The sequence below is a fragment of the Lonchura striata genome, chromosome 1 (genome assembly GCF_050655825.1).
Source record: "Lonchura striata isolate lonStrDom1 chromosome 1, ASM5065582v1, whole genome shotgun sequence".
Taxonomy (NCBI): domain Eukaryota; kingdom Metazoa; phylum Chordata; class Aves; order Passeriformes; family Estrildidae; genus Lonchura; species Lonchura striata.
Window position 1 is genome coordinate 93,378,675 of NC_140703.1, and position 6,724 is coordinate 93,385,398.

The 6,724-nt window shown below is 39.0% G+C and overlaps 1 protein-coding gene across 2 annotated transcripts in view; it reads right to left on the minus strand.

The window, feature by feature from the left end:
- Positions 1 to 6,724, minus strand: part of MCF2L (MCF.2 cell line derived transforming sequence like) — a 152,796-nt gene that overhangs the window by 145,034 nt on the left and 1,038 nt on the right. The gene's annotated exons all lie outside the window — the stretch shown is intronic.

Genomic DNA, 6,724 nt, shown 5'->3' on the forward strand with positions numbered 1-6,724 from the left:
TTTTGGCTGACATACCCATAGAATCCCCTCTCATTACTCTTTGCATCCCTTGCCAAGTTCAGCTCCAGTTTCACCTTGGCCTTCCTCACCACAACCCTACAAATGGAATGCAGCCCTGTATTCTTCCCAGGATACCTGTCCTTGTTATCCCTGTACTCTTCAGGAAATTACACCACATCCAGAGATGGGTTTGTTCCCACAAGGCATATAGGCAAGAAAAATAATGGTCCAAATCTCCAAGCACAAGGGATCTGACAGGTTTTTCCAAGTCCATCTGGAAAGCACCAGGCCCAAGTAGGGGAGGTATGCATCTCCCTGGGCAAATTTAATGCTTTTTAGAAAAGAAACAGATGCACAATCTTCATTTGTCCTGCAAGCATCAAAATCCAAGTGTTTCTAGTGTATCTGTTTCTAGCTGCTGATTAAATTGAGTAAAAGCATCACTCCAGACCATGGATATTAACAATAAGACTGCATTCTCTGTATTACATTTCAAAGTGTCAATTATAGACTTGAAGAAAGTAAAATCCACTTTAAAAGCATTCTTAATATAAAAGAGCTATCTGTTTTTAAAAAGGCAAAAAAAGACACATTATTTAGCATCAGATCCCTCAGGAATCACCCATGAAGAATAAAGTACTCTCTGGCACTTACTGCAATGCTTCAGCAGAAGAGATTTCTAGATAAAACATCCTTCAAGTCTTACACCAAGGTGCATCTTCTCCCCAGTTTAAAGAGCAATTTTGTTTTATTTTAGACAACATACTGCCATTTTCTCAGTTCTCTTTGCCTGTTTCCAGACTTTGGCTTTGCAGTGTTTGTCAGAGGATGGCTAATGGAGTTAAAAGCAAATTGCTCCACTCTTTCTATAGCTGCTGAATTGGACAGGTTCATTGCACACATCCTCCTTGTCACACAGAAAGTGGCAAATATTTCCAGCTATACTAATGCACATTCTGCTAGTAAATAATGTATGCAGCAAATAGGACACAGTTTCAAGCTGCTTCTGCCTCTACAACTGTCTGGCATGCCATGTGCAGTGACAGGCACAAGTGTACACAGGAGTTTCATAAAAAAGCACTTCATAGCAATTTAATTTTTTTTTTTTAAATTCTGTGGGAGCAGGGGGAATTCTTTCAATTACCCTAAGTGAGACACTGAATAGATTTTACTTCTTAAAGCAACTTAGCAAAGTTTAAAACTCTCCACTTTTTACCCCAAGAATTGGGGCAAAGATGGGGAGGTCTTCTCTGCAGGAGACAAGAATTCCAGAAACTTTTTCTCCGCACTCCTGTGCAAGGTGAACTGAAAAGCAGCTGGATCTATGCTCCAGGACTCAGCAAATTATTCTAAGAATAATTGTTTAACTTATTGCCTTTTTTTAAGGAATGGAAACTCCAGAAGATTACCAGAAATAATTATACACAAACATGCAGTTAAAGACATGCATTTATGACCTTAATCCTTAATTATATTCTGATTCACCAATCATCTTGTTTTTAAGAATGGTAATGTGAGTTTAGATATTAAGAAAACATGATAGGAACTCTAGGGGCAAAGAAGTTGAAGGAAAAAATACATGAGGGCTGAGAGATAGTCACTATATATGCTTCTCACACTTCCATGAAGAGAGGCAGCTTGCACATTCATAAAACTTCTTGACCAAGATTGCCTAGAAAAAGGGAAACATAAAAAAAGAGAGGGAAAAAGAAACTCCAAAAAATCTTAACTTTTTATTTTGGTTTATGAACTAACACAAAGTGTTCCAAATAGTCAAAGCATTCCTGAGGGATGTACTTCCTCTTGGATCACTGCAGTGACACTGAAGACACAAGTAGCTTTTCTTATTATTTCAAAGCATCCAAAGATAAAGTCATAACCTCAGCCAGCATAAAACTAGGCTGATACACCATGGAAAAAGCCCAAGACTGAAACCTCCTTTTGACATTTGTAGATCTGAACAACTGCTCTCAAGGCTCAGTTCATCTGCTAGAACCAATACTGCTTGAGAGTGAGTTTTTCCTGTTTGCTTTAAATTAGATTGCAGACATCAAAGTTGGTGAAATACCGATGGAAAAGCAGGGGCATAATATAGATTCATTTGTCAAGACACAAAGGCACTGGTAGACTTCACTGCAGCCAGGATCTCTCTACTTGTAGGCCCATGTGCAGTACATAAGTAATAATATTCTTAATATCCTTAATTCTTAAGTCCACATTATTCCTTAATTAAGGTGCAAATGCTTCCTGAAACAATGCTTCCTGAAACTCAGACAAAAGAAGTTTTTGAAAGCAAGAATCCTATTTCAATCATGTTGCATGCACACTTCATTGAATTTACTTCAGTTTTCCATCAAAAATCCCCCTTTAATTCAAGAATAACATTGTAAAGGCAGTAGTTAATTATTATCTTCAAATGTAACCAGATTACGTAAGGCACACAATTCTCTCAGAAACTGAAATCCATGTTCTGCAGCCACTTCACCATGACAGTTAAACCCAACTCCCAGGGTCCCCATCACCCTCAGTCCATGCACTTTTATTATATCACTGTTGCTGATACATGATGCAATTTCTTCAGCCACTTCCCTGGTGAAGGGCATTATTTCTAGTCAGGTGTAACACAAACATTTAAATATAGCTCACTTATAAGACCACTTGTGTGATACTTTGAAATTGTCCTGTGAATTACCTCCCTAAGCATTTAATCAACATTTTACTGTGCTTTTAGCATTGCTCCATTTAAGTCAATAAGAAATAAAATGTATTTGTGTGGGGAAAACTGCTCCTAATTCAGTACCTACTAAGATCTCATACACTTATTTACCATATACATGATGACATAATGCCAATGCCTTTAAAGAAAAACTGTTTAATATCCAGCCTGGATAGCAGCTTTAAACTTAGTAATTCACTAAGCTCGGCATGCCCACATCAACAGAGACAGCAGAGTCCAGATGATGATGTAAGAGCTCATCCATGTACCCTGCAGGGCTCTGCAGGAGCACTGGACTGAACTGGACACCAGTATCTGTATTATAATATCTCTTTATTTTAGGATGGATTAAAATACACTGAATGATATTTTAACCTGCCAGTATTACTCTGGTGAGAATCCTATTTCAGGTGCATGTGTTTGTCTACAACATTCTTCCAAGTTTTAAGACTTTACGATGCTGGCCAGCTATTCTTCCCATCACCCAATGCAAAGGGAAAGTGCAAAATGCAACAGACAATTTTTAGCCCAAGTTCCTCCCACCCAAGATCAGATACGAAACTAAGATGTTTAAGTTAAGAACCTAGTTGAACCACATGACTTCAGCATTCCCTGGAATAAGAGAGATGGGCATCCTCTGAGGCTCATCAGCCCCTTACTTCAATTCCAGAGAGTCCAAGGCAACTGCAGATGAACCTGAGTTCATCTGCATTACCAACAGAGTGCCACAAAGAATGAGTCTCATAATAAATACAATAGGACTTTAGGATTTCAGCAAAGTCCATGAAATTACTTGAGTTTTTCCTATAGAGATACTGAATTTCTACTCTTCCCCTTCTCTCAAGTCCTTTTACATTTTGTTCAGAAAGATGAAGAGGAAAAATCAGCAACAAAGCCCCACTCTAATCTCTCTCTAAGGCATGCAGAATAACCTTACATGTTTTAAGTCAAAATCAATTTAAAGACTAAATTTTTTCTCATTTGGAATTGGATTGTGATCAACACTTAACTTGAATACTAAGCAGTCCTTCAAGATAAAGGGTCTCATTTATATTTAAAAGCCTTTCACAAAGCATTAAAAGTCATCAACAGGCTGATGTAGAAAATACAAATTTCAAAGAAAATTCAAGACTATTTAGCAAGAGCTAACCCAAGGCCTCTACAAAGGAAAAAAATCAAATATGCTTGGTAAGAAAAATGCTTTCTTATTTATTCAGTTTTTCATCCTATAGGCAGCCACTTCTTTGGGGAATGCTTACAACTTTAAATGAGGTCAATCAGTTGTCTTCCTTCCTCCTTTTGGGGCAGAAAGCCAAAAGAAGTTTACCTTTTTTAGTCAACTCAGTATATTTTATGACCTCTAAGAAAAACAATAAAAAGATAAGCCTGGGATGGCAGAGGGTAGCTGAGCTCCCAAGACTTGAGCAAGCTTCCCTACTGCCTGACTCTACCCCACTCTGCACACAGGTACAGGAAGAACTTCAGGTACTCAGCCAAATTCTCTTCCTTTTCAGAGCTACTGGCCCAGTGCACACCAAGCCATCCATGGACCGTCTGAGCACAGCAGAAGGACAAGGAACAACAGCTCCATGCAGGAATGAAATGGGGTAGGGACAAAGCAACCTCACCTGAGCTGCATCTCATGTCCTACAGAAACCTCGACCTTATACAAGCCACACTTCCCCTTTGCAAACAGGAAAAAACAGGGCTTTTAACTTTTATACAGCATGGAATTTGAAAAGTGGCTAGTTGTTCCTTCTGTACAAAAGTGATGTCTAATGCTGAATGCAAGACTTCCATATTTTCAATGAGTATAACCAAAGAGAAGACAAAGTCTGAGTGTTGATATAAGTGTGAGAATTATAGAATTTCAGTTGCCTAGAGATCATTATTAGCAAAAGCATAATTTTCTTAGTCCTTAAAACTCCCACCAAACCACCTACATTCCTGAAAATGGAGCTTTTGGAATTAGATATCTAAGCTTTTCCTCCTGCCCCCTCATACTACCTCCACAGCCCCAGCTTTCTTTCCCACTTATTTCCCTTTCCATCCATGAGATGTCAAATAAAATATTGGCCTGAACATGGTGTCTTTTAATGCTGCATGAAGAGCAGCTTATACTTCTCTAGAACAGTTCACTGTATCTATTTTAACTCAGCTCACATATTTCAGAGATTTTTTTTCCAAGATGCCAGAGAATGACAAGCCAGGTTTCATTTTTAGATTAAGTCTGAAACACAATAGAAGCCGATAGTGCTATACAGTACTCTGTGGAGAATAAGGTGGTTTTGTACTTGACCCTTTATTTCAAGGTGCTGATAAATCTCCCCTTGTTCAAGCTGTTGTCATGATAAACCCAAACTCCCATCTCATAAATGCATTATTCCATGCACAAAGCCATGACAAACACAAGATGTTGCCCACCAGGATGAGGACACTACACAAATCCCAACTCCTAGACGATTTCAGTTGAAAGAAGAAAAATACACGCGACTTTCTGAAGGTCAGGGTGTATGTGGCACGTTCTGATTTTTAATTGATTTATCACAGGAACAAGCATCATAGTCTTAGCAGTTTCTCTTGGAATCAGAACTCGGAACATCTAAGAGCTTTTTCTGCAGAAAGCTCCAAGGAGAGTGCCTTTGTTCAGTGACCGTAAAACAGGAGTACGTGCTCTGCTCAGCTTAGAGGACACAGGTCCCTGAGAGATCACTTGGGTCACTTCATGCCACCGACTTGCTGACAAACATATAATAGGTGTCCAGTTTCAAAGGGCTCACAGAACATCTACTCCACATGTCCCTTCTCTTCCTCCTCCCACCCCTCCCCAAACCCAGCTTGTGGCAGATCAAAAGCATTTTGCAATAACCCACCAAGAAAACCCTCAAGACTTGTAGCTTCAGCATTGTCTTTTACCATCACACACACAGAAGGAAAAAAAAGGCATGGCTGAGGTTTCCTAAGGCTCAAGAAACCTACCCCAACTGCCTGCCTACAGAGATGGAGAGCACTGCCAATGTCCTGTGCCTGCAGAATTTGTTGAACCTAAGTACAGGTAATGCTTTAGGAAAGAGGAGGCAAGTTCTCTTTCGACCTACTTGGATTTAATTTCCTGTTAAGTAATCATGATGAATACTTCCTAATTAAGTTGTTATAGATTTACCCAACAGTGTACTTTTGTTAGAAACAGCAGCTGACAACTTCAATTGCGAAAGGAGCGCTGCGTTCGAAGTTTCAAGCAGATGTATGTTTTAAGACGATTAAATCTGGTAGCTATTTTGAAGCTCCTGCAAAGCCTCAACAGTGCACACAGGTGGCTGCCTTCAAGACTGATTTTACAGACCTCCATCATTAAAAAAAAAAAAGCCTTTCCACACAACTTCTGTAATTACTTTTGTATAGTCCAGTGCCAAATCAGTGAAGCATATCACTTCTGGAAGCCATCTGAAACCCAAGAATTCAACACAAAAAAAAAAACAAAAAAACCAAAAAACATGTGCATGACCCAGACCTCCCTACAGAAGGGATAGAAATGGACAAGACCATTGTGTGGTAGCATCCAGGCTCAAAACCCAAGGACATGCAACATCAAGTACAAAATCAATGCGCAATTCTCTACCCTACCACTTTATTAGACATATGCTTTAGCACCTTCTCGAATTAGAGTCCACAACAAATCTTTTTACTCTCCCCTCCTACTAAAATGATATTTACTTCTGTTCAGACTAGCATTATTTATCTTTCAGCATGCTAACCAAACTTGCACAGGGTAAGTACCTTTAATAAACACAGACCTTGCTACTGAACATTAAACAGACTGTTCCACTCCCCAAGTCAGAAAAGCTCAATTTGTACTAATAAACTCCAAAAAGCACTTACGATTATCATAAAAAGGTAACCTACAGAAGATCTTTAAGAAAAAACAATTGGCTTCTATTTCTCTGTTTTCTGCGTTTTTCTATTTCTCTGCTATTCACAGTCTCAGTCATTCTGAAATCGCTAAATCAA